The following is a 27074-nucleotide window of genomic DNA, read 5'->3' on the forward strand; positions in this document are numbered from 1 at the left end:
AAATTCTCTCGTGTTCTCTGGTTGCTCTTTTTCCTAACAATCTTTTATATATTTTTCTTTGCACTATCCCGTATATCAATTAGAAGTTTTCTTTCAAGTTCTGTGTCCTTCAATTTTTTCTGCTGCTTCTCAGGTCAGTTGGCACATTGACTTGTTTATTCATATCAGTCCTCCCTTTCATTTAGTTTCTTTTCCTCAAATATCTCATGATCTTTTGTTGTTCCTTCACATCTATGAATGAGAAACTGATTATTTTTAGCTCGTGTGGGTTCTCCCTCCCTGGATGACAGAGTTGATTGCAGGGCTTATATAACCGGGTGCAGCCTATCCACTGGGAGGCTTCACTTTAGGGCACCTGGGTGTGGAGCAGGCAGGCAAGCTGGAGTTCCCCATTACTAAAATAAGGTAGGCTTTTCTCTGGTAGCAGCCTTTAGTGTTTCTGCCTCCTGAACAGGCTGCCTTATTCCTTTAGTTCGGCTACATTTCTTGCTCATCTATGCCTTCCCCAGGAACATGCTCCTAGGAAGTATATTACTTTCTTTGGAATGTATCTTGGACATTCTAGACTCAGGTTAGTACTGCTTTTCTAGTTGTTCGGGCTCATGTTCTAATTATTAGCCTTTTTATTGCACTAGTACTCAGTCTAGTTCTTGATATTTGTTCACTATTTTTGGAGTATCAGTGGATCTGGTCTTCTCAGTGTTTTCTTCATGCACATATTTTGTGTTTCCTTGACTCTTGTCCATCCAAGCCCACTGATTTCTTTCTTCTGGGTGTTGCAAACCTTGCAATTCTAGTCTGCTGATGGTGACTTTTCTTGCTTGCCAGTGTTGATAGCACTATGCCTACACAAATTCTGTGACTATAAGGGATTGGGATATATATTTAAGTACCGCTTAGTACCCCAATTTGTTCATTCTACTTGAGGCCATTTAGGCTAGTCATTTGCTGGGATAGTTTTAATCTCTTGCTTCAAGCCACAATATTATTAGCCTGCCCTAAAAATGTTACACTGACTTTTTAAGTATATACCTTAATTATATTTTAATCAATTAACATAGGAACTTCTTGTTGTAAAAATTCAACTAATACTGGTAATACAAAGTCCTCCTTGACATCCCACTCCTATGCTAGAGATAATCACTTATCAACTTTCAGTGTTTGCTTGCAAAACTCTTTCTATATATTTATAAAGCTAATAAGAACACCTAGAAAGTTTTAAAATATAAATGTTATGTTAATTTGTTTTGCAATTGTTTAATGATATATCTTAGAGCTTTCCCAAGATCAATAAATATGTATCTACCTCATTCCCTTTAGTTCTACTTCCACAAACATCCCTATACACTTCTACTTAAACATATGGGTATTTAACTGGTCAAGAACTGACACTGCTGGGGCGCCTGGGTGGCTCAGTTGTTAAGCGTCTGCCTTCAGCTCAGGTCATGATCCTAGGGTCCTGGGATCGAGCCCTGCATCGGGCTCCCTGCTCGGCGGGAAGCCTGCTTCTCCCTCTCCCGCTTCCCCTGCTTGTGTTCCCTCTCTCGCTGTGTCTATGTCAAATAAATAAATAAAATCTTAAAAAAAAAAAAAGAACTGACATTGCTGGTGGTAAGGGTATGCATATAAGGTGAAATTTTATTTTACTTGAGTATTCCATTTAGAAAATAAACTAAGAGAATATTAAAAAATAGATGGAGATTACAAGAGGTTAAGAAGTGGTGCTGCACTTATAAAGAGTAAATTTATTCTGAGAATCCAAGCATTTCATTATTTTCCTCTATATTTAGAAAAAATGATTTGACATACTAAAAAGAAAGAAAATCTCCACAAAGGATTTTTATATCTACAGGAAAACTATCTTTGAGGGAGAAGGGATTATATTATCATAGATGTAAAAGTTTCTCAGGAGGATACAGGAATGTGCTGTCTTTTTATGTAGTATAAAATATACAAAATACCGTATGTTTGGGCAACTATATGTAACATTGTATAAAAAGACCAGAACAATGGTGGCTTCCCAGGAGGAAAGAGAATAAAGAAGAATATATAGGAGCTGCAATGTATAATGTTTAATTTCTCAAGGTGGTAAGTTTATGGGCTTTCCTCTATACTTTTTGTGGTCAAACTAAATACAGGTACGTCAAGGATTAGATTTATTCTACTTAATTCCAGTGTGGGAAGATGGACGATCCCATTCACAGGGAAAAGAACATGCTTACCAAAATATAGAAGTCTATAACTCTGGTGCTAAGAAACATGTATCAAGCTAGAAAATACCCAACGAAAGAGGAACACCCAGGTGTAGGAAAAAAAAAAACCTTGACAAGAAACTGTTATAAACTGCTTCATGAAGATTGCCTACAAGTCAGTAGATGGTCCTTATTTATGAGGCTATCATACTTTCTAGAAACTTTAGTGTCTGAATCTTTATATTTATACATGGCTATTGTTATAGGTGTAGTTGTATATTATATGTGTAATTAATAAGCCAACATCAAAGCCCATGATGCACAGATACCCTTAAAATGAGGCTGAATATCTTAGTTTTCCTTTTTAGCACTTTGGGTCCTCTTAGACTCTCATTCAGCAATTGCTGTTTCTTCAACATTACAGACTTCAACCTACTCAACTCCTGATATCTGTAGGCCACATTTTTTTTTAAACCTTTAGCAAAGACCCACAGTGGTAGAAGAGGGTCTTTTTCTTAACAGAAAAAAAGCTCCACTTCCTGCCCAGTGGAGCTTAATCCATCAGTCAGTTCTTGAAAAAGGAACTGACTATAACAGTATTAACACAAATTCCCAAGAACTCAAGGCCTCCCCAGAGAAGAGGCCAACACAATTTCTGGATTGCTTCCAGCACAAATTTTTCAGCCATAGAATATTTTAGAGAATTTTACATGACACACAAGAGAACCACATCTCCCTCACATTTGACCTCCGAGACTCATGTTGTGACATATTATTTATACTTTTCTATTATGTATACTAGAAATGAAAAATCTCAAAATGGAAATTTGGGAACTTGCTGGTCTTATAAAAGCAGAAAACAAAACTGTGGCTAGGTTCTGGTATTGAACTGAGTGACAAAGAAGTTGCCTCTTACGAACTTCAGAAGAGAGATGGTATTTTTATGTGAGTGACTTTTAAGAACCAGCAAATTCTAAGAAGATTGGGCACCCAAATTCCCAATTTTAAGAATATTTTAGGAGAGTAATTTTAAGATTAAAATATAAGTCCACAAACACGTAGCTAAGAACATGAACCCCTAAGATGAGCCAAGAATAAAAAATTACTGATGTTTGACTTAGTTAGCTCTTCTTTCTGACAAGAGATTAAAGCCGCCTGTGAGATTTCTTTGAGTCTGACTCATTTAATTCATTTAGACATTGCCAGCAGAGCAAGCTACAACAAAGCAGATCTATTTTAACAAGCTCATTCCTGGCTGTTCTAATAAAAATAATTGAATTGCTGATTTTGATTGTTTTTAAAGGTACTCAGCATTTGAGTATGTGGCTTCATACAACCAAATAAACAGAGAAATATTTATTACATCATCTTCCCCACAGAATTAACTGCAGGTACCCACACTTTAGATTAGTGTAGTATTGAAATACCTTCCTTGAGTTCAGTTTATTGTAATTGCGCTTTTAAATTAAAACACTTAGGATCTTATTTGGAGCCAGCCCCTGTTCTGAGCACACAGATCTGCGTGCATAAGTGACTACATTGGTGCTAAGCGCATCTATAGTCAGTGGATTTCTCAAGAGGCATCCGTGGCAGCGAAGAGGGAGTCTGTCAACGCGGGTAGCATGGAGAGCTGCAGCAGCAAGCTGGCGACCACAGACATGGCTTTATTCCACCCGAACACGGTTTAAAAAAAAAACAAAAAAACTGAACATTAAAAAAAAAAAACCCAGAGATTCCACATAAAAATTCAGACTTGCAATTCCCTTGAAAATTTATGAGAACTGGCAACAGGGAGCCTCATCCCAAATCAGCAGGAGCTGAGTAGCAGAGTCTCTTCCACCCCGCAGTCTATGCATGTGGACTTCACCAGGCCAGCCTCGCCTGTGGTCCCCATCTGGCCTCTAACACTAGAGCACGGGCCCACGAAGGCAGAGAGTAGAGCAGAAAACAGAATTAAAGGACATATACTCATCCCACAGTTGGCACAAAGAGGATCTTTATATTTGTATATTAGCTAGCTCGCTGGTAAGGCAGACTGTGTGCATCCACTAAATGGCAGCTCTACACAGGTAAATCAAGTAAGCTCGCTCAAGTCACACGTTACACTATACTATAGAGTGGATGTACCCTGTATCTTGTCAAGGGTGCGAGGGAGGAGGTTATCTTGAAAATTGTACCAATTACCTAGAACTTTAGATAGATATTACCTAATTTGAACCTCATGATAAAGTCAGGAGGTAGGTATTTTACACAGATTAAAAAGTCAAGTCAGGCAGTAAAGCAACATACTTGATGTTAAACAATTACTGAGTGGTAGGACCACTGTTCAAATCCAGATCTTGTGACCAAAAAAAAAAACAAACAAACCTGTTTTATCAATTTTACCATATTTTTCCTAGACCTATTCCCCTATAGCTACAAAATAAGAAAGTATTATTCATTTGACTCTCAGATGTATGCACTAATGATATTTGTATGATGTTTGTGATTCTCTGGGGGAATATTGGCTCATAATACAAATATTTCAAGCTTAAAAATGTAGAACTTTAAACAGAACCTTCTTACCAACCTCCCAGTGAGCAGTTATCCTTTCTTTATATTAGTTGGCAGCAGCTGTAACAGAAACCCAATTAACAGTGGCTCAAACACATTAAAAATGTATTTCTCCCCACATGTAGTCTAGGAGGAAGTCTACAGCTGGTCTTGGGGTTGCAAGTAATCAGGTCCTAGGCTTTTTACTTATTCCATTGCCCTAGAGTGATGCTTTCATCCTTCCTGGTATAAGATGGCTTGTCACCACTTTTCCAACCTAGGCACAAGATGGAGAGGGCGGAAGAAAATCTTACCCTTCCGTTGAGAAATAGGACCCTGAGGCTGCACACATTATTTTCACTCAAAGCTCTTTAATAAGAACTTAAGCCATATAGCCACACCTCGATGTAAGGGAGTCTAGGAAACCTAGTCATTAGCTAGAGGGCCATGTATCGAGCTAAAATAGGTGTATGGTAGGAGGAGGGAACCAATACTGTGGGGCAGCCACATATCTTGGGCACAACCTTTAAAACTTCCATAAGGTACTACAGCAAATCACACTTCCCCCTCCTGAAGGGGGCACCCCTGTTTCTTACAACCTGACTTGGCCTGTCCTTCCAGTTGTGTTTCACTGTTAAAGTCCTGAGCCTATTGAAAAGTTCTCCCTAGGTTAGATCTCATATACCTATTTAACTGCATCACTTTCACACCATTGTAAATCAAAAAATTGTAAGTTGAACCACTGTAAGTCATGGACCATCTGTATATTTATGTATATTTTAGTGTTGCCAGATAAAATATAGAATTTCTACTCTAATTTGAATTTCAGCTAAATTATGAATAAAATTTTAATAAGTATGTCTCAAATATTGCATGGGACATACTTACACTAAAATTTTAACTTATTATTTAGCTGAAATCTAAATTTAACTGAACGTCCTGGTTGTTGTTTTGGACTAAATCTGGCACTCCTCATATATTCGTATTGGGGTTACCAGATATCTTTATCTACAGAAATATAAATATAGATATACATATCTCTATGATGTAAGTCATGTCTATTTTAAGCAACTTAACTTCCTGCAGAAACTTCCAAGATGAACTATGTGAAATTATCCTAGGTAAACATAATGATTAGTGATTTAAAATTATTTGTATAAACCAATTAAGTACTGTAGGCCAGTTACCAAAAATGATTATTTTATTTGAATTAAACCATTATGATTGGAAATAGTGGGCTATCAGACTAGTTTTCTCTGAGGCCACTGATAGTTCAATGATAAAACATTAGCATATATCACAGAGGGGTTCATACAAAAATGGGATTAAAAAAAAAATCATTAAGCTACTGGGGAAACAAAGAGGAAAGAAAACCATTTCTCTGTTTTACCCTGCTTAAAATTAACATCTTTCATGCTAAGAGGGGATTCTAGAAAATGACTGCTGCTATCTACCTGTCTACTCCCAACTCCAGGCAACATGCCGATTTTTTGACCTGCTACTCTGACCGACGCAGAGCTGAGTTTTAGCATGGCTTTGGGCTCTGAGGACATCCAGGGAGAGACCCAAAGTGAGGTTTTCCTCTGGGGCTGGGCAAGGATGAGAGACCTGCATCAGACTGCCCAGGACAAGGATGAGAAAGAAGTTTTGGGAAAAGATTGTACCCCAGGGATCTTCTTACCATGGAGAAAAGATCATTCTATGCCCCCACATCAAGAGGTCAGATTCCCTGGTTCCCGAAGCAACTGCCCTCGGCTCAGGTCATGATCCTGGAGTCCCAGGATCGAGTCCCACATCGGGCTCCCCACTCAGTGGGGAGTCTGCTTCTCCCTCTGACCCTCTCCCCTCTCATGTTCTCTCTCACTCTCTCTCAAATAAATAAAATCTTAAAAAAAAATCTTAAAAAAAAAAAGGGCGCCTGGGTGGCTCAGTCGGTTAAGAGGTCAGATTCCCCCCACTAACTAAGTCAACCGAGTGCTGAATGGCTGTGCCAGGTCCTACCATTCCAGAGGCTGGAGGTAAGAAGAGATTGGGATCCCGGTGGCTTCTCTGGGTAGCTGACCTGGACGCTGGCAACCTGGCAACCCTTGCACTGCCAGCCTGTGCAAGCCGGCCACCACCCATCACTCGCCATACTGCCGCAAGCTGGGGTAATGGAGTAGTCAGCCCAGAACAAGTCCGGGATGTAAAAACCCAGCTAAAGCGCCCAGCAGCCAAAGAGAGGAAGAGCAGTCTGGACAAATGCAACTTTCCTGGTGAAAAAGAACTGCTATAGGAGATAGATGAAGAAAAAGGTGTTCAAGAAGATTCAGATGAAGCCATAATTTCCCTATGAAACAATTCAGCACATGAATTGAAGATGATCATTATAGAGTCTAAAAAGAATGACCCAGAAGACTACAGAAGAAATAGTTCAAAGCACAAGCATGTGAAATTGGGAAAGGGCAGGTAGGACAATCTGAGGATAGATTTATAACATCTAGTAGGAACTCCTGGAAGATAAATTATTTGATTAATAGGAAAAAAATTATTGAGCTGAAGAAAGATAAGAGTCTGCAGATTGAAAGAAATTGCTGAGTATTAGGCAGGACTGGTGAGAAAAGGACATGTACCTGGGCATAGTCAGGTGAATTCTTGATACCCCCCCACCAAAACTGTAAAAATTTCCAAGCATAAAAAGTTATCTACATGAAAAATGATAGTACAAAGATAACAAATTGTTATTGTTAGAATAGAACAGACATAATGGAAAAGTAGAATATTCACATTAACAAGGGAGGAAATAGCATAAGGAGTGAGTTGATCAAACCAGCAAAAAGGAAAAAAGAAAACATTTAAAAAAAATAGACAAAGGATAAAATGAAATACATTAAGTATCAATGGACTGATGTCTTCCATTAGAAGTCAGAGCTTGTCATATTTGTTAAAATACAAAACCCAACTGCAAACAACTTGAAGCGATACAGAAAGGTTAAAGATAAAGAGATACACAAAAATATCAAACTAATGCAAATGAAAGTTAAGAGTGAGGATATTAACATCAGAAAAGGTTGATTTGCCATATGGTAAAATTTGCATTTTTGAAATTAATTTTAATAATAAATTGGAAAGCAAATTGAAGGAAGGAGCAAAACTAGATAGAGGAAAAGATACTAAGCAACCATAACTTCAGATTAATTTTGGCCTGTATCAATTTAAAATGGAGAACATTTGTTTTAAAATTTTGGTAGTTCAAAGAAACAAGCAAAATCAAATAGTATTTGATTTGGTGTGGTCCTCAGCAGCTTTAACATCACCTGAGAACTTGTTAGAAATTAGATTTTAGGGCCCCACCCTGGACTCATAAAAACTCTGGCCTCTGGGGGATTCTGATGACATTGAAGTTAAGTAGTCATCAAGATCACTAAGCTGCTTTTTTTTTTTGAAAAAAATTTGTTATTTATCAGAGAGAAAAAGAAAGAGCACAAGCAGGGGGAGCTGCAGGCAGAGGGAGAAGCAGGCTCCCTGCTGAGCATTCCCTCCGCCGATGAGGGACTCTATCCCAGGACCCTGGGATCATGACCCGAGCCGAAGGCAGACGCTGAACCAACTGAACCACCCAGGCTCTCCTTAAGTTGCTTTCTATGACAATTAACTTTTAAGAACAAAAATGTTTAATATTTAATTATGTAACACCCTGTAGCATCAGTTCAAAACTTCAGTGAAAGTCAAATTCTCATAATATGCCAGCTAAAAAATATAAGCAAAAATTGGAAATTAAGGAGAATTGATAAAACTACAATTAGATAGACTTAAATAGAGGTCTTCCAGAACTGGATACACTTACTAGACACATCAGTAATTTTATCTGATATATGTAGAACCTTAAATCCCTTTTAGTAGAGAATATATATTTTCTCCTATAGGTTCATGAAACATTTACAAAATCAATCATGTATTTGGCCAAAGAGAAAAGCTTCACAAGTTTCAAAAAATATATATAGAAAAAAATATTTTCAAGTTATCTTCCTTGACTACACCCCAATAAAGTTAAATTATAAAAGCTTCAGCTTTCGAAAAGTTAATCTATGAATCAAAAATATAAAAAGTGAACAAACTATTGGGAGAGCAATTAGGGAACAGTAAACTCTAACATGCTGAGTAAATTCATTGCCTTAAATGTCTATTTTTAAAGAAAAAAAGCAGAAAAACAAAGAAACCTTGTATTCATTTACCAGAAATTAGGAAATGGATTAGAAATGGAAAAGAATTAAAGTAAAAGCTGAAATAAACTAGAAGACAAAACAAACCAAAATAAAGCAGATAGAGGATAAATAAATCCAAAAGTCAAAAAAAAATTCAGACCTATAAAGTAGATAAACTCTGTGAACTTGATTAAAGGAGAGAGTGGACATGGTAAGCACACACAAGAGGGCACTTGGAAAAATACACAGGATTAAAAATAAGGAGACAAACCACAGATACAGGCATGATTAAAAGAACTATAAGAGATTACTGCTTGCAAGTTGATAACTACAAATTTGAAAACACAGAGGAAGTGAATGATTTCCTAACAAAATATAAGTTACTTAAATTGCCAATCACCGCAGAAGATATCGGGCTGGTGATTAAGAATCTATCCTGGAAAAAGGCCCAAAGACCAAATGGGTTTAATCTTTAAATAACAGATGATTCCGATGTTTAAACATTCCCAGGCCATGGAAAAAAGTGAGGGGGATCCTAATTAATTTTATGAAGTCAGATTAATTTTAATTGCAAAGCCTGATGATTTTTTTTAAAGAACTGCTAGACCCATCTCATTTAAAATTGCAGCTACAAACATTTTGACTAAAATATTAGCAAATAAAATGCAACTTGCTTCTGTCTTAGGTCCAGGTTCCCTGGATAGACTCTGACGTAGAAATATGCCTGCCAAAGGTGTTTTGGAAAGTGCTCTCAAAAACACCACCTTTAAGAAAGTGAGCAATGCAACCCAGGTAAGGAGGGAAGTTGAACTGCAATTCTTTTACAACAGTGGCTTCAGCCTAACCCACAGAGAGCTCTGCACCAGCCATGGAGGGGAGACTGCTCCCAGAGGAGAGACTCAGCTGCAAGCCATCAGCAACCCCAAACACTCCTGACCGCTGAGGGGGAAAGGGCCTCCCGTTGATAACGGCACCTGAGCAGCACACCACAGTGTCCATTAAACTCCCGGAACTTGAGTTTCAAAGGATACTGTATGAACAAGTAGAGTGTATTCCTGATTCCAAGTGTGGCGTGATATTAAGAAATCTATCATCCTTACTCTTTGCATCAATAAACTTTTTAAGTTTATTAAGATGACATAATTATTAGATGCCGAAAAGACATTTGATAATTTCGTTAATTCATCAGCCATTTAGGACACATCTAGTTTTACATATTGCAAATAAGTGAACATATCATCTTCAGATTTATGTGCATGTAATCTTTTTTGTTTCTTGGCTCTCCCTCTACATCTCCACCCACATCAACCCCAGTACAGTAAGCAGAAAATAACTATTATATACTGGCTCTGAGTAGAGATACAGATTTAAATTTGTCTCAGATTTGTTTCAGGAACAAGCATCCTTGCACTATCAGGTTCCCTTTTACATAGGCATGTGTTGGAGAATTTTTAATTTAATTAAAAATGTCTATCTCCAGAGCCACTCTCTAGCTGTGCATTGAGCACACCACCGGTATTCCCTGGAGATAATCAACTCTGCCAGGATATAAATAAAAATAAGTAAAAGCTAGAAAAATCTTCAATGTGTGACCATATGTCCAAACAGAAAGCACGCATCTGAGTGGAACTATAGGTGTAGAAGTAAACTATCACCTAGTTGTCAGAGAATTAAATGAGATCCATTTAGAAATCCCCAGCCAATCCACCTTTATCAATGACAAATATTCCCCCAACGAACACCCCCTCCCCTGCCCATAAGAGATAAAAAGTAGTCTTAAATACGAAAAAAAAAAAATGTATAGAATCTAGGTTCTTGCAGATATACAATACACATTAAAAATTCATCTGGATCCTTACCTTTGCAGATTCCATCTGGTGGCTTTACAGATGGAAAATCTCAATCACTGGAAGGGCTTCTAAGACTGAAAAGCACATCTGGCCCCAAAGATTGCTAGAACCATAGCTTGTCACCTATAGAAGTCACTAACTCTGGAAGCTTACCCACTCTAGGCACAGCTCGGAGGCACATTCTCTGAAAGAGGAAATGGGGCTCCGGCTTTGTGTTTGGCTCCTTGATATCTGTTTGCACCCGCTCCAGCCCAGGTATGGATCCTTAGCACCACTGGTTGTAATTAGGGAGCAGATCTCCTTTCACCTGTTTCCCAGACACAAACCGGGACAATCTGAAACCAAAAGAATTTCTAGAGGCTGCTTGCTCCCAGAATAAGTTTGTTTTCTAGCTTTGACTCCAACTAAACATTCTGTGGTCTCTTCAGGGTGAAGCTTATTTTCTCTTTATAGACGGAGCTTCATGGAAATCCTAATGATAATAGAAGCTTTCTTGATAAATACTGAATCAGGGCCCAATTGAATTTCAAGTTTAATGTCTGCCAAGTTAAGTCATTCTAATAGATTGATCTCAAAATAGACGCAAGATGCCCAGTGTGATCTCAGTACTTCAAGTCTGGTGACAAACACTCCTTTTCCTCTGGATAGTGGCTGAAGGAGCGCCACTAAGAGTTTCTTCTACAGTTTTCCTTTTTTCAATGTTGTTAATTCTAACTAATCCCCCTGCAAATCAGCACATTCTATTTTATATATATACAGCTAAATTCATATGTGTTGGGAAATTTTTAGCACATTGCTGATAACTCGATCCTTTTCCTAGTATTGATACTACATGAAATAGAAAAAGAACAGACCTAAACTGAGTCTAAAATATATAATGTTTGGGATAAATTTTTCTTTGAAGAAATTTTAAAGATCAGGAAGAAAAACAGGTCTTCCTTTTTTTATTTGGTTGTTTGCTTGTTTTTACATAAAAGAAAGAGCTAGCCAGAGTAGACAGGAAGCATTTATTTCAAGCAGTTGAGGTCACCATCCTATTGGACACAGAGGACTGGATTGGTTGAGTCCTTTGGACCCTTTCCCAGCTCTTTATTACATGGCTCATGTGACAAAAGATACTTCTTCACATATTATTCTTCCACTGACAGTGAGAACATTTGTGAAAAAATGTAAATAATTCTAAAGTGCTACAGATCTCCAACTCTTTATAAGAAACAGATTTTTTTTTGGACTTGAGATAATTAATTTCATATTTTCCATCCATTTTGCTTCTACTTTCCCAAGCCTTTCTTTCTTTTCATTTTAATTCCCCACAAATTCTTTGCTGGAAAACTGCAATTACATTTAGCTACAGAGAGATAGATGGTGCATGCATACATTTTTATGTTTTAATGATTCTTTCAGCCCTTTGTTAAATCAGAGGAATACATCTATATTCAACTGGTATAAAACCAAGGTCAGTTTAGTTAAGTTGTAATGTTAAAACAACCCAAAGCACATTATATTGAATACTTCTTGCTAACAACATGATTACCTTGTCTCTATCTTATTCCTTAAAACAAACAAACACAAACCAAAGGAAAAAAAGGAAAACCACCCCACCTCACTTTGCCAATCAGAATAATGTTGTGGCATTGAATTAAGGTAGAAGAATCTAGACGGAGGTTTAGCAATAGTGATTGGCAAGCTTCTCAAAGGCAATTTGATGCTAAAGAGAATAATTGCCACGTGGTCTGGCTTCCATCTGTAGTCCTGCCCTAGGAGGGATTCTGCGGCTATACCCGTACAACCATAGTGAACCAGGGAGTGATATCATATTACCAGCCCTGATCACTCAAAACTTAACCAGTGGTTGTGTTTTATTTCTTTGCCCAAATTGACTACTTTTCTTCATCTGTGCAGATGTTTCCCCATGTTCTTTTCATTCAGTGCTCATTCCTTTCATCTACCCTACACATGTAAAGGATTTTTTCTTCTCAGCAGCACTGGAATTTGTACAGGGGAGGAACTCATGCACAGCATTCTGCATAGAACTGGGAATGGAGAGAAGCGACATTCTGTTTTACTCAGTTGTATGTTAACTAAAGGTGGGTTTGTGGGAATGCTTAAGATTATGGTTGAGGGTACTGAAATAAAAGAGACCTTACCCAGACGATAGATGAGCCAGAAATCAAGATTCCAAGAGAGAATCATGTCATACTTTGAAGTGAGACCACGAGGGTAGAACATAACTAAAGTCTGGGGCAAAAGAAAAAGGAATGCATGGAGTATGGTTGATAGGAATCACAGGGTCCATTAAATACCTTTGAATAAGGCACATCCTTTTGCCAGATACTGACTGCCCATTAATGCTACAGCTGAGTACCACCAGGAGTGATCCATAATTAAGGAGTCCTAAGCCTCAGGGAGAAATATAGATACTTGAGTTTCTCTGTAACATTTTCCTGAGGATTTGTCATGAAACGAACGTGCTACGGGGTCCTCCCGCCACTCCTAGTTTATGATGTACAAACAAACCTTTGTATGGCTTCCAAGGTGCCTATCTCAAGTCATGTCGCTTAATTAAACGAACGTGCTACAGGGTCCTCCCGCCACTCCTAGTTTATGATGTACAAACAAACCTTTGTATGGCTTCCAAGGTGCCTATCTCAAGTCATGTCGCTTAATTGGCAACACAATAGAAACCTTCCAAGGGAAGAGAGGAATGAAGAGAAAATATGCCCTCTCTGTGTCCCTTTTTTGTATGGTTTTCCTTTAGGGTGATAACTCCACTATAAAGACGCTGAGATTTTGCTGCTTTCCTTTCACTTTGCTGGAAGATTTCTCTTGCAATGTCTTCACACAGCCGTGGCCTGGAAAGTGCGCCATGTATTCTTACCTGCTTTTCCCTATCTTCTAAGAGACATGGATATAGGGAACCATGTCTTTGACTGAAAATCAGAAGAACTAATTACCACTCCTAGTTCTATTATTTTCTAGATGTGTAACTTCGAACAAGCCACTTTACAACTCTAATCTCCATTTATAAAATGGAAGAGTTACTAATTCTCTAGTTTTTCAACTTTTTTTTTTAGTACAAGAATCCTTATTTGCAAGTAGAATTTTTATTCAAAAACCCTAACAAACAAAACAGATCAAAGTAGAATCGCTGAATTTGATGTGGGGAAACAGTGGGTGGTATGTGGAACTCTATCCACTTCTGCTGTTAGCCCCTCTGAGTCACTTAGCTCAGGAGACTGAAAACCCATTTTAAAAGCACAAATCTAGAAGAGCCTTTCCAGATCTCTCCACTTGGATGCAGAGCATCTGGCTCAATTTCAATTAGTGTGTATAATGTCAGAGAAAGGAAAGTCAGGAAGTAAAAAACCTTGAAAAATATTTTTAAAAAACATGTTGTTTTTTGTTCTAACAGCAGAAAATAGACTTCAGATCTCTGTAGGAGTATTTGTTAAATAGGCTTGATTTCCAATGTTACATCTCCTGATCACTGTCTAGGTTCGGATCTGTGAGGCTAGCTTTGGAGCACAGACTCTCCCTCAATGCTGAAGGCAGGGATACCCTCTCCCTACAGACTGGGCTTGCCCTGGTGCCCAAGCCCTCCTCAGTAGAGGAGAGACCCATACAAATGAACTTACCCTCACCCCCACCTGCCATTCCATCTTGCATCACCAGGAACTGTCATCCAGAATCCAGTGACCTAACTCTGCGGTGTCCCTGTGTCTCCACAGGTCCTCTCTGTGGCCAGCTAAACAAAGGGCCAGGAACAATATAAGAAAGCTCTGGTACAAAGAAAATAACTTAAAAGGTAATAATTACTCTCATTTCTTGAGCACTAATTGTATGCCAGGTATTGTGCTAAGAGCTTTATTACTATGCACATAATAGCAACAATCCTGCAAGGTAGGTTTTAATATACCCTCCTCACAGGTGAAGAAACTGAGACTCAGAGTTTTTAAAGACACAAATGCAGTATCTAGCACACCACAATGAGCCCTGAGCCTTGCGGTCTCCTTTCTCTGCCCCTGGAGCTATGCTTGGGACACCAGCCTGCTTAGCGAAGACCCAGAGATCCTGACAGACCCTTGCAGCTCTGGATGACTGGTCTCCTGGTCTTTTCCTTGGTGCAGCTGACAAGTTGGTCACAGGGAGACCATCAACCAAAATACAGGCTGTTTATTCATAAAATGATCCGTTTAAAATACCACTAGCTGTTCAGAAAATATCTTAGGTCACTGACTATGATGGAAGGTAATTTACATTATGGAAGCAATCATTTAATCACTGCCATTAGCCAAATGATTACCTATTCAGCTAATTATCTTTTAATTATGTAATTAAAAATTAAACATTTTATTATTCTAGCCAATGCTAAATTCTTTTTTATAATTTCCCAATAAAAAGTATAATTTACTGTATGGTACAATGTAATTTCCTACAGGAATTAAGTTTCATTTTATTTTAATTATAGGGTAACTCTTCTCATAACTACCATGACCTATACCTAACCAATGAGAGAACTTGGCCTTTCAGGAAAATGTAGTTCGTAAAGGCAGTCAGGTTTTTTCAGACGTATTAAGAAAGTGCTGACTTTCCATACAAAAAGATGATACTATCAACCTACCAGTTTCTCAACTAGCTGCAGTTCGAACTCCCTGTGGAGCTAAAACTACAATAACAACAACAAAAACCACCTCTTGCCCAGAGGGCACACCCTGGGATTCTGATTTAATTGGCCTAAGGTGGCACTCACCATGTTCTTAAAAAATCTCTCCAGGTGTGATCCCGATGTGCGGTCAGGGTTGGGAACGAAGCACCAAGAAAATAATTTTAGCCTGTGCTCCCTGTAGCGGTGTTTTGTTTGTTGGGAGGGGGAGGCCGGAGAGGCTTATTGGTAACCAGTCAAGAACCATTATGTTGGGCATGTGGGAGCAGTAAGGCAGAGTCTCAAGGATGAATGCAAAAAAGCCAGACAACCAATCTGACTGAAGGTTTATCACCTACAGAGTTAGGAGTTTGCAATGATAGAAAGGTGAGACACAGGCTACAGGCCAAGATTCTAGATAGTCATACTCAGTATGCCAAATACTCGAGGATCACTTTTCAGGGTCTTGCAGAAGGGTCAGATAGTTTATCTGCTGTGGGACTATGCACCTTGGATCCAAAAGTAAAAGCTACCTGAGTTAATGGACTCCTTATAAAATTCTTGGCCAAAGGAAACCTATGAGTAGATTCAATAGCCATAGTTCAGAACACCGTGATTCCACTCAATTCCTTTCAGTATACGAATACGTATTTCATACCTGCCAGGCCCTGGAGATGATGATTCCATGGTGACAAAGCTGAATGACAGGTAGTTTCTGCCCCAGGGGCTCACAATCTGGTGGTATCCTATATTTTCTGACATTACCTGGAAAAATGATGGAGGAGCCTTGACTACACTGGGTTCAGTCCTGAGTGAGACAATCATGGTTAGGAGGCTGTATTCAGGCACCAAAGAGTTTTCTTTGTCTTTTTTTGAGAGAGAGAGAGCATGTGTGGGTGCACAAGAAGGTGGGGAGGGGCATAGGGAGAGGGAGGGAGAGAATCTCAAGCAAACTCTGTGATCAGCACGATGCCCCATGTGGGGCTCGATCTTATGACCCTAAGATCATGACTTGGGCCAAAACTGAGAGTTGGGTACTTAACCGACTGAGCTACCCAGGCAACCCCCAAAGATGTTTCTAAGAGGAAAGCTCAATGATCACAGTATTCCATATCCTAAACAGTGAAGGTAACCAACCCCAGCAGCTCCAAAAGCATGTGTGCATGAAACCTGAGCACAGAGCTCAAAAGGAGGCATACATGAGTTTGTTCTTTTTTAAAATAGCTTTTTGAGGTATAATTGACACACAGTCAACTGTACATATTTGAAATGTACAATTTGGTAAGTCTGATGCTCCTGAGAAACCATCACCACATTTAAGATAATAAACATATCCATCAGGACGCCTGGGTGGCTCAGTTGGTTAAGCGTCTGCCTTCAGCTCAGGTCATGAGCCCAGGGTCCTGGGATCCAGCCCCGCATCGGGCTCCCTGCTCAGTGGAGAGCCTGCTTCTCCCTCTGCCTGCTGCTCCCTCTGCTTGTTCTCTCTCTCTCTTTAAAACCTTTTAAAAAAACAAACAAACATAGTCATCATCCCCAAAATTTCCTCTTTGCACCTTTGTAATCCCTTCCTCTACCCCACTCTGCATTCTGAAGCAACCATTTATTTACTTTCTATCTATAGATGAGTTTGTATTTTTTTAGAATCTCATGTAAATGGACTGATACAGTATGTACTCTTTTTTTGTCTAGGTTATCAGTCAGCATAATTATTTTGAGATTCACCAATGTTGATGGGGGGATGAATAGTTCATTTCTTTGTATTGCTGAATAGTAGTTCCTTGTATGTGTAGATCACGATTTATTTATTTATTCACCTGTTGATGGGTACTTTGGATACTACAAATAAAGCCACTGTAAACATTCATGTTCACATCTTTGTATGGACATATGCTTTCTTTGGCCTTGGATAAATAAGAGGAAAAATTACCAGGTCTGTGGTAGATGGAGATTTAACTTTCTTAAAAGACTGACAAACTATTTTCTAAAAGTGGTTATACCATTTTATGCTCCCAACTGCTTAGGGGAGTTCCAGTTTCTCTATACCTTAACGACACGACATATGGTCAATCTTTTTAATTTTAGCCATCTTCATAGGTGTGCACTGGCATCTCATTGCGGTTTTAATGTGTATTTCCCTAAGGACCAATGATGTTGAGTGTCTTTTCATGAGCTTAGTAGCTATCACCAATCTTCTTTGGTGAAACATCTATTCAAATCTTTCACCATTTTTTATTAGGTTGTTGTTTTCTTACTATTGAGTTTTAAGAGTTCCACATATATATTCTCGACACACATCCTTTATCAGGAATATGATTTACAAATATTTTCTCCCAGCTTGTGGATTTCAATTTCAATTTCTAATTTCAATGAAGTCTAATTTACCAACTTTTTATTTATGGATCATAATTTTGGTGTCATACCACAGTTTTGATTAGTGAAGCTTTAGAATAAATCTTGTCATCAGGTAATATTAGCCCTCCACCTTTGTTCTTTTTAAATTGTTTTGGCAATTTCTAGATCCTTCACTTTGATTTGAGATCTTATTCTTTTTAACATAAAGGTTTAGTGTTATGAATTTTCCCTTTACATATTGCTTTAAAGGTACTCCCCAAATTTTGACATGTTGTGTTTTCATTTTCATTCAGTTCAAAACACAGTGTCATGTTCTTTTTGATTTCTTCAACCTATAGATTATTGATGCCAGACAAATAGCTGCAGATTTTTCACACATCTTTCTGTTATTGATTTCTAATTTAATTCCATTGTAATCAGAGAACATACTTTATGTGACCTGCCTAGTTTTCAATTTATCGAGACATTTTTATTACTCAGAATATGGTCCACTTTGGTAAATGTTCTGTGTACAACTTGAAAAGAATATACATTCTGCTTTTGTTGGATGTCATGATCTATAAATTTCCCTGTATATGTTTTATTGTCCATTTATTATTAGGTTTTAGGACCAGTTAAAAAGCTAATTAAGATTTTTTGCCATCTCTTTTAGAAAAATGTGATATAATGATTTACAAAAAATATATATATTTGGTCAGCCCCAACGGAGGGGCTGGTTGCCAGGAGGACCATGGGATTAGCAGGTTGGAACTTTTAGTCCCACTCCCTAATTTCTGGGGAGGAGAGAGGTATTGGAGGGTGAATCAGCCAATGATCAGTGACTTGGTCAATCATGACTATGTAATGAGGTCTCCATAAAAAACAAAGAAAACAGTTTTTTTTTATCTTTTTTTTTTTTTTTTTTAGGCAGCTTCCATGCATGGGGAGCCAGTCCACTTCAATGTGCCATCAAGCTCAGCCTCAAGCTTTGCAAGGACAGAAGCTCTTTTACTAGGGATCTCACCTTATGTCTTTTTATCTGGCTGTTGATTCATCTCTTTCAGCCTGTCCTTTAATAAACTGGTAAATGTAAGTACGTACTTTCCTGAGTTCTGTGAGCCACTCGCACAAATTACTCAAACCTAAGGAGGAGGTCATTGAGGTAGCAGCCTGGGGTTTGTGCCTGGCATGCAAAGCATAAAGGGTGCAGTCTTATAGGACTGAATTCTTAACCTGTGGAATCTGATGCTATCTCCAGGTAGATAGTGTCAGAATTGAGTTGACTTCTTGGACACCCTGCTGGTGTCTGAGAATTGCTTGGTGTTGAGGGGGAAAGCCCTCTACCACATTAGAATTGGGTCCAGGAACCTAAAAGAAAAAAAAAAAAAAGAATTTCTACATTATGGACTCAAGACCCAGAGCAGTGTAAGTACAAAACAATGCATATTCTTATCCACCATTCTATGCACCCCCCCATAGTTAATTATGAAGAAAAAGTTAGAGATACCTTAAATGAAAAAAAAATTATGTAACAGTTTTTTAAAATTTTATTTCACGTTTAATTTTTTTTAATTTCCTTGGGGCACCTGGGTGGCTCAGTTGGTTAAGCAGACTCTTGATTTTGGCTCAGGTCATGATCTCAGGGTCATGAGATCAAGCCCCTCATTGTACTCTGGGTTCAGTGTGGAATTCTGCTTATCCCTCTCCCCGCCTCTCCCCTTCCCCTCTGCTCAAGCAGGCTCTCTCTGTCTCTCTCTCTCTCTCTCTCAAATAAATAAATAAAATCTTTTAAAAAATTTCCTCTTGCACAAGGAAAGAGTGAAAGAATACATTCCAAATTATGTTGCATTTATCTCTAGGTGATACAATTTTGGATGATTCTAATTTTCTTCTTTGTGATTTTTTTCTCTCTCTTCTTTTTTAACAAAGAGCATATATCTTACAATCAGAAGAAAATTTCAAAGTATTTTAAAGAAAAAGTCCTATGTCACATAAATATGGGTTCATTAATTTTGAAATTATTTTGAAATCATTACAACCTTATTCTTCATATAATTCAAAAAAAGATTACAAATGTTGGAAGATGGTCAACTTCATCCCAAAACACAAATTAGTAACCAGAAAAGGCAGGATTTATGCAAACTATTCTTGGCTCTCAGGTGTGGTGATTTTCAAAGGTGGAATCAGAATCTACCATAGCTAGTAAGCACATTAAAAGGCACATCTCATATAAAGCTAGAGTATGCCCCCCCCCCACCCCGCCCCGTTCCCGCCGACACACACACATTCCACCTCAGGGCTGACAGTCCCTTTAGCACTCTGGCCCGACTGTGCCTAAGATGGAAAGACTGGAGTTAGTCTTACCAATATCTTCCTACTCTTTCCCTTTCCTTTCCCTAAACTCAGGCACTGCTCCAGATCACCCTGTCACCACTATCGGCTCCAAACTGCTCTCCCTAATTCGCACCCCATTTAACTCTGCTTAGTTCTCTTTGGATTGTCAATATGAACTCAAACTGACCTTTGGGTTGTGATCCAACACTTCATTAAGAAGTAATTTTCAGCAACTGCCCCTTAGTTCCAGACACCAAGACCCCCGGTCAAATGGCATCAGGTCCCACACCCAACTCCAAGCCCCACTGAAGTTTCTACCCTAAAGCCCATCCCAAGCCTGCCTCATCCCCCACAGAGGTGTCAGAAAGGTAGCCCAACACATCTCCATGACTGAGAACTCACTATCTCTAAAGAAATACCTTCCTCTTTAGATAGTTCTGTTTTTTAGAAAATTAGTTGGGATGTGGAGTTCAGATCAGTCTCCCAGTGGCTTCTACCCAGTAGTCCCACTTCTTCATTTTGGGCCCAAATAAGTCTAGTTCCTCTTCCACATGACAATGACCCAGGAATGTGAAGAGCCCTACTGGATCTTCTCTTCTAATACTGTAGATATTTTAAAGCACTCCTTATAAGACATAATCTTAAGATTTTTCCACCTTCCTGCTCTTCCCTAGAACCTGATCCATTGGTCTATAGTAGGGGTAGCCAACTCAAGCGTTTTTGGGAGCTTGTGTGAAAATGTAAATAAGTGAACTTAGGGCTAGAGAGTACAGCCCAGCTCTAAAGTGGGCAGCCATGACTCGGCTCTAAGTGATCATTCCAAGGGGTAGGTGGGCTCAGATCTGCCAGATCTCACCAGTTTTTAAGGGAACCTGAAAATCAAGATCATATGAAGTTTCTTAATTTTAAAAAATATTGACAGTGTTTCATCTTTTAGCTACCACACTCCCAATCCCTACTTCCCCCTGTCTCCCAGGACCAAACAAAGATCCAGCCTGTGGCCACCAGTTTGAGACTTCTAATCTACAGGCCTTTTTAAAGAGAGGCAGCCAGAACAAACTCAAGACCTTAAGGATGGTCTGAGCAGTACAGAGTAGAGCTATTCTAGACCAGTGGTTCTCAAACCAGGTGGAGAAGTGTGGTATGTTAGAACCCCAACCAAAAAGGCTTATTGGAACCTTGGGAAGAGGGGGCTTAACCATGTGTATTTTGAACAACAGTAACACCAGGTGATTCTAATGTCTCCTGCTCCCAGTTAAAAACCATTATTCTATTTTTTGTTCTCAATCTTACTCACTTTTTCTCAAATATGGCTGCACACTGGAATCACCTGGGGAGTTTTACTGATGCCTTGGCCCCACCACCCGCCCCCCTAACCCCAAGATTTTGACTTAATTGGTATAGAGCAGAAGGAGTGGTAAAAATTCCCCAGCTGATTATCATGTGCAATAAAGTTTGAGAACCAGTATTCTAGACACTATTCTCCAATTAAGTCAGTCTAAATCATCTTACCTCTTTTTTGCAACTACTTCATGTTGTTGACTTATATTAATTATCAGCTAGTTCCTACAAATTTTTTTCTTTCCACAATAAATTGCTAAGTTACATTTTCCCATCATGTACTTTACTACTGAAACTTTAATTCTTTTAAAATTTTATTTTATTAGATAGAACATGTGGCTATAGTCATTCAAGATTTTCTCACATCCTAATTTTTTTATGTAATATGTTTTCTATTCTTCTCAGCTTCTCATAGTTCAAACATTTAAGGAGGTGTCTTTTATCTAAGACATTAATTGAAAAGTTGAATACAATGGAGAGTCTCACTTCTCTCTTCTAGGGTCCTCTCTCCAGGCTGATATTGGGCATTAATCAGTGCATTTGGATGTACTCATTCAAATAGTTTCAGTTTGCCTATTTTACTTTTATCAAGACCATATTTATCCATTTTTCATAAAGGATTTATGGAAAATGAGCCCTCCTCCTGACTTTTTTTCTTTTTTTAATTTAAACTCAATTAATTAACATGTAATGTATTATTTGTTTCGGGAGTACAGGTCTGTGACTCATCAGTCTTATATAATACCTAGTGCTCACAACCCATACCCTCCCCAAAGTCCATCACCCAGTTACCCCATCCCTCCACCACCCTCCCCTTCAGCAACCCTCAGTTTGTTTCCTATGATTAAGAGTCTCTTATGGTTTGTCTCCCTCTCTGGTTTCATCTTGTTTCATTTTTTCCTCTCCTCCCCTAAGACCCTCTGCCTTGTTTCTTAAATTCCACATATGAGTGAAATCATATGATAATTGTCTTTCTCTGATTATTTATTTCGCTTAGCATAATACCCTCTAGTTCCATCCATCTTCCTGACTTTTTAATAGTTCCTTGTTGGTCTCCTTTGTAGGTTACTTTTTCTCTGATCATCACTCAAAAATGTTGGATTTCTTGATGGTTCCACTGGGATTCTTGCTTTTCTAATGTACATTCTTTTCTAATATATTTTCAACCACTAGTTGTACACATGGCTGACTGGTCCCATCTTCCCCCTAGGCTTCAGGATATAACTGTTTGCTAGAAATCTCCAAATAGATAACCTATAAGTTCTTCACATCAACATGTTCAGAACTGGTTCATCATCTCTCCCATGCCCAAACTTCATTCTCTCTCTCTTTTTTTTTAAGATGTTATTTATTTATTCATGAGAGACAGAGGGAGAGAGAGAAGCAGAGGGAGAAGCAGGCTCCCAAGGAGCAGGGAGCCCGATGCGGGACTCGATCCCAGGACCCTGGGATCATGACCTGAGCCGAAGGCAGATGCTTAACCATCTGAGCCACCCAGGCACCCTTTCATTCTCTTCCCATACCAACTACTGATAACATGATTTATCTAGGTACCATCCCAGAAATCTCTGAATTATTCTTGATTTATCATACTTTTGCATCATTAAATCAAACATCCTTAAAATATGCCTGTCTCACATCCTGTATTTCTCACATCTGTTCCTCTTTTCAACCCATACCACTACTACCCTAGTCCAGGCACTAACCTCTTCTTGATTGGATTTTATCAGTGTCACCTAAGCCAGCTCCTGGGCTCCTATTTTGACTTACATCATTGCCAAAGGTGCTTTTCTAATTTGCAAATCTAACAATTTTACTACAGCAACTAAAATGCTTCAGTACTTCTCTTTTGCTTCTATAATAAAGTTCAAATTCATCAACTTGGCAAAAATTCCTTCTCTGAACGTGGCCTCAACCTCCATCTCCTGCCATTTTTCACTTTGCACTTTATAAAGATATCACATTGAGTTTTATTCTCCCACTAAACATACTACCTTGTGCCCTATGCCACTGCTGAAACAGATCTCTCTATTTGGAATATCTTACTTCACTAAGGAGCTAATTCCCACTTATACTTTAGTATTCAACTTGCACTTTGTTTTCTTTAGGTTAGTAAACTCCCCACTCAGAGGTCTCTCATCATTCTGAACACACCCTTCTCATAGCAAGTACAACTTTATTTTGAATTATTCCTTTATAGATGTGTCTCTTCTACCCAACAGTTATTCATAGTCACATTTCCTGTGCTTGGCATGTAATACTCTAGAAATGGTGGTTGAATTTTTAGTGAACACCAGGTCTTCAACGTGAACAGCATTTCTCTGATCTGTGTATCTAGTAAACCTGACCCCTTTCCCCATCCCAAAATTGTTTCATTAGATAGTTCTTAGCAAACTCAAGTCCTAGTCGCCATGCTTCTTTACCTAGAGCAGGGATCAGCAAATTTTTTCTATAAAGGGACACATAGTAAATATAGCAAATTTTACACTTAGGAAAAACAGGCTTTTGCAGGCCTTATGGTCTCTGTTGCAAATTCTCAAAAAAATGCTCTTATAGCACAAAAGTAGTCATAAACAAAGGGGCATGGCTTTGTTGCAATAAAACTTTATTGACAAAAACAAGCAGTGGGCTGGATTTGGACTGTGGGCCATCGTATACCCCACTCTTGACCTAAAAGCTTCCAAACCAATTCTTTAAAATCCAACATCTCTCCCCCACAGGAGGCCAGCATACCACCACCATATTTCTAGGGAACTCAGAAATTCCAGCACGTTTTGTGAGTACTCACCACCAACATTTGCTGGACTGCTGAAAATAGCTTTTGCCATCATTGCCAGTAAGGTTGTGGGACAAAGATATTCTTGTGTGGGGTTGAGGAACATAAACATTGATTCACAAAGAGAGGTCACTGAAGATGAAGTGGAACTTGTGATCACCTTAATGCAAAATCACAGACTGCTTCTGGAACAGACAGAATGACATGAAGGATGGAAATTACATGCAGGTCCTGGCTAACGGTCTGGAAAACAAGCTCTATAAAGACCTGGAGCAACTGAAGAAGATTCAGGTGCCACTCCTAGGGCCTTCATGCCCAAGGCCAACACACCAAGACCACTCTGGCAGTGGCCATATCACAAGTGTGACCCCCAAGTCCACACACACAATAAAATGGTCTATGGACCTTGTCTATTAGTAAATAGTTTATACATCTTTTTAAAATCCTACATCAAGTCACTGGCATTGATTATGAAAAATTTCCCTTCCATTCCTTCTACTTGTTAAAAATAGAGACAGTACTTATGCATCTCCTGTAAACTGGCATTTCTACCATTTTTTTTAAAAAGATTTTATTTATTTACCTGAGAGAGAGAGAATAAGAGACAGAGAGCATGAAAGGGAGGAGGGTCAGAGGGAGAAGCAGACTCCCTGCTGAGCAAGGACCCTGATGCAGGACTTGATCCCAGGACTCCAGGATCATGACCTGAGCCAAAGGCAGGCACCCAAACAACTGAGCCACCCGAGTGCCCCTCTACCATTCTTTATAGTTTCACTTTTCAGATTGGATCGACAATGTAATTTGCATATTTTTCACAAAACATTGGGATGCAGTTTATTAGAATTAATAGACTAAAGTAACCAAGTTCTTCCACCTTGGGCTTCTCTTTCTTTTGCTAATGTGTCTCTCCTCTCTCCAGTAAGGAGACAGAAGTAAAACTGAGCTTTAATAGCATGTTTTTTCTTATTTCAACAATAGATCACTGCTGCCGTGATGCCACCCAATGGGCCTACTGCCTCTTTGTTCCTTTTTTTCAATCAAATTTTAAAAGTTATAATTAGTACGTCCCGCATTTTTGCAACCTTAACTCATTTTGATCTCTAGGTTTTTGCTAGCCCTATGTACTTGCTCTTGTTTGTGTACCCTTTCTTCATGTAACACTCCATCTTGTAAAAAGATGGAATCCCTTTACTGCTGTGGAACAGCAGACTATAGAGAATTACAACCTGCAAATAGGGTTTTCAGGTCTAGGGAAAAATATTTAGCGGTCGCAGATGAGGGTAACACACCAGAATTTGGTATCTATAGAATGTCCCATGAAGGCTGGGTTTGTTGTTTTGTTTTGTCCTATTTTTGTTCACTATTATAGTCCCAGGTCCTAGAACAGTGCCTGACACTCACTAAATATTTGTCAAATTAATGAAAATAATTATCAAAGGGAAGAGCAACATTCAGGTGAAAGATAAGCCATGGTATTTGAAACCACCTCATCAGGGATCCTAACAGGTAGGGAAAGCCTTATTATGCAGGATTTTTTTTTTTTTTCAGGATTTGGGTCAGATGCCTGTAGCACCAAGCAAGTCCGCTTGGCCAGTAAAAGGGCTTCCACACTGCTAAAGCATTCAGTATAGAAATGCAGACTGTGGGAAAGAGGAGTCCTACAGAACAAGGAATAGTTCTTTTTTTTTTTTTTAAGATTTTATTTATTCATGAGAGACAGAGAGAGAGAGAGAGAGGCAGAGGGAGAAGCAGGCTCCCAAGGAGCAGGGAGCCCAATGCGGGACTCGATCCCAGGACTCTGGGATCACGACCTGAGCCGAAGGCAGACGCTCAACCATCTGAGCCACCCAGGCGCCCACAAGGAAGGGTTCTTACAAACATGCTGTACCTGGCAGTTTACTCACTTCAGGCCCAGAGGTAGTGGCAAACCCAGTTTTTACATGTGGGCCATGTCACTGTGGTAGCAAACTTGTCTTGAAGCAGATTTCTAGATAGGCAAAAGCTCCTTAAATTCCTTCTGTCTAGCCTAGCTCATGATTCTAACATAAAAATTTGAAATAGAATTTCCTAAAAATCTATTAGTCAGAATTTCTCTTTAGAATCAAAAGCGGAAGTAAAAGCTCTTTGAGAACTTTTCCTGGAATCCCCATTTGCGCCTGAAGAGAGCAACCATACAGTATGTGGCAAACTGGATTCAAAGACGTAGCTAGCAGCTAGCGTATCTAAGATCCCTGTAGAGTAAACCCATGCCCAGTGAAATTTTGGAAGCCTGGGGAGCAGGCAAAGTGGGACCTGGTGAATCTTTAGAGTGAAATTCTAACGTTTGTATTTCTTAAGTTTTCCATTTGCTAAGTGATTTCTTTTAAGTAAGGGTATCTAGAATATAAATACAAAAAAGAAGGAAAGAGTTTCAACAGGCAAAATAACTAGTCAGGTATCATATTGTCTTGCAATCGGCCAAGACCATTTCTTGAGTTAGTTTCTAACTCAGTGACTGCTAGGAGCCAATAAAATTTTGTTAGAAGGGTGAATAAACAAATGAATAAAATAGCTAGTCAATTAAAATAATTTCACCTTATTTTATGTCAACTTATTTGTGTCAGGGTTGGTGAATTAATGTAACTCAAGGTCTTCACTGAAGGGTGTCTTGGTGCTCATTTCAGTCAAGGGCGTAATAAGTGATGGAGTCCCTTCCCAAGGTACAGCAGAATGCTGCTAAAAAAGCAGGTACAAGTGTGATGTTCCATCAACTTACAAAGCTGTTTTTCTCTATTATATTTTTAAAAGGCTTTGAGAAAGACTCTTAAGAAATCTCTTAAAAAATAATATATCATGTATCAAGTATATAATAGTTGAGGAATTTTCAGTGTAGAAAAAGAATGAAAACAC

The 27074-nt window shown here is 38.8% G+C and overlaps 1 long non-coding RNA gene across 1 annotated transcript; it reads left to right on the forward strand.

Annotated features, from left to right (window-relative positions):
* Window positions 1–349: 349 nt before the first annotated feature.
* LOC113927658 lies at window positions 350–14721 on the forward strand. Its single transcript, XR_003521697.1, has 4 exons — window positions 350–405; window positions 510–571; window positions 9594–9700; window positions 14487–14721. It is a non-coding gene; the product is annotated as an uncharacterized LOC113927658 (long non-coding RNA).
* The last annotated feature ends 12353 nt before the right edge of the window (window positions 14722–27074 follow it).

This window comes from Zalophus californianus, chromosome 7, assembly GCF_009762305.2.
Source record: "Zalophus californianus isolate mZalCal1 chromosome 7, mZalCal1.pri.v2, whole genome shotgun sequence".
In the NCBI taxonomy this organism is placed as follows: domain Eukaryota; kingdom Metazoa; phylum Chordata; class Mammalia; order Carnivora; family Otariidae; genus Zalophus; species Zalophus californianus.